Below are 2,151 nucleotides of genomic sequence, written 5' to 3'. Positions count from 1 at the left end.
TAGAGTTGTATTTATTTTATTGACATTTAGAATCTTATATCAATACACACTTTTCCCATTTGGGGGCCACTTAGAAACTTAAAGCAAAATGTGTAGCTACTTCTAATAGTCATTTAGCCTCTCTACACTGCATTTATCTGTGCTTTAATGTTTTCCCATTATTACCCTGGCCTGACTTATTTATTAAGTTATTGGAGGCCCTTTGGAAGCGGGCAAGGAATGGGGAATTAATTAGTAAATAATTAAATGATAAGAAGATGTCTAGTGGGAGTAGAAGAGGAAAGATGAAATTTCAACTCAATTTGGGTTACTCTGGAGGTTTTGTAGTGATTTGTCAGTAGAATGAAGATTTCACAAATTAGAGACATGGTTATTGACAATTCAGATATGGGAATAGCCTTTGGTAATTAGTTAAAAATCCTAAAAGGATACTGCGATGGCTTGATCTTTTAATCTTTTATTATGTTTTCTCCCAGAAACATAGTAACTACATGATAGTAGTCAAACAGAAAAGAAAAGGTTGTCCAGGGTTTCTCGACCTCTGAACTTAAATATTTCACCTTTCAAACTTTAGTTATTATCTATGGTCTTTTAGTTGATGGATTAAATCATTTAAATTGGTTATAAGACTGAAAATTAAGAGAATCTCTTTAGCAGTTACTTTTTTCTTTAACGTTAATTTTAGCGAAGTATACAATAAAATCCATTTTTTATATTTTTTTGACACAGAATCTTACTTTGTCACCCTCAGTAGAGTGCTAGGGTATCACAGCTCACAGCAACTTTAAACTCTTGGGCTCAAGTGTTTCTCTTGCCTCAGCCTCCTAAGTAACTGGGACTACAGGCGTCCTCCACAAGGCCTGGCTATTTTTAATAAAATCTACTGTTTAAAATGTCTGTTTCATTAGCTGTGGTAGTGATAAGCCCTCACCCATGGCTGTGACATAACTGATAGACATAGCTTTGATTTCTGTGCATACAGATGTGCCTTTTCCAGAATTTCATACAAATGCCGTCAGAGCATGTCATCTTTTTGTACCTTGCTTCTTTTACTTAGCATCATGCTCTTGAGATTATTTGTGTTGTTGAATGTAGTAGTTGGCTTCTTTTTATTGGGGAATGAAATTATTCTGCATGCATACATGACATGAGTATACAAGCTCAGACAATTACGTTTGTGAACTTAACCCAGACAAAGTGCTACCTTCCTCTTTGCTGACTGTGCCATGGTCACCTCCGAAGTACTCCCCTTGAGAAGCTGTGCACCAAGGCCAGCACCTTCTGCACCCTTCACAGCCATTCTGGAACTCTTTTTCTGGAATGCCCATCAGGTCTATCATTGTCCAAGTTCTGACAATTAAATTTGTCAACTCATCCTAGAAAAAAAGGCTACATATCCCCATGCTGAATAGTCACTATCGTCACTTTTGAAGTGCTCCCCGTGCTGTAGGACTCATGCTAGCAGCTAGCAGCTAGTCCCCCTCTTCAAAGCACCTTTTCCTAGGATGAGTTCACGAACTTAATTGTCAGACCCGGTACAACACCAATGCTGATGCCCATTCCAGAAAAAGAGTTCCAAACTTGCTCTGGAGAGCAGACTAGGTGCTAGAGTTGCTGCATAGCTTCCCTAGGGAAGTACTTTGAAGGGATCATGTACATAGCACTTTTTTTAGGATGGGTTTGTGAACTTATTGTCCAACCTTGTATTTATCCATTTATCAGCAGATGGACATTTGAGTTGCTTCTGCTTTTGGGTTTTGTGAATAAATTTCCATGAGTATTTAAGTACAAGGAGTGCTGTTACTAGGTTCCAGAGTATGGTATCTATTGCTTTATAAGAATGAAAGTTATCTTTCAAAGTTCACTGCCAAGTTTGGATGGCATCATTAAGAATGGAAGTTATGGCGTCTATACAAAATCGGCTTAAGGCCTAAGATGCTCTGATATCTGTTCATAGCACATTGAAAGAAAAGAGGCATAGGTCCCCCAGTGTATTACTGGAGAATTACTTTCCTTTAGTATGTCTGTGTGACCTGTTTTTTGCTTGTGTCCAGCAAAAAGGACTTATTTGAGATGGATTGGAAAAGATGACCCGAGGGTTCATTATAATCCAAAGTCTTAGTGGTTCTGTTGACTTTAGGGGTTTATCAC

The sequence above is a fragment of the Otolemur garnettii genome, unplaced genomic scaffold, assembly GCF_000181295.1.
Source record: "Otolemur garnettii isolate 467f Iridium unplaced genomic scaffold, OtoGar3 scaffold00032, whole genome shotgun sequence".
NCBI lineage: Eukaryota > Metazoa > Chordata > Mammalia > Primates > Galagidae > Otolemur > Otolemur garnettii.
The sequence above is the reverse complement of the archived record's forward strand: the minus strand, read 5'-3'. Positions refer to the sequence as shown.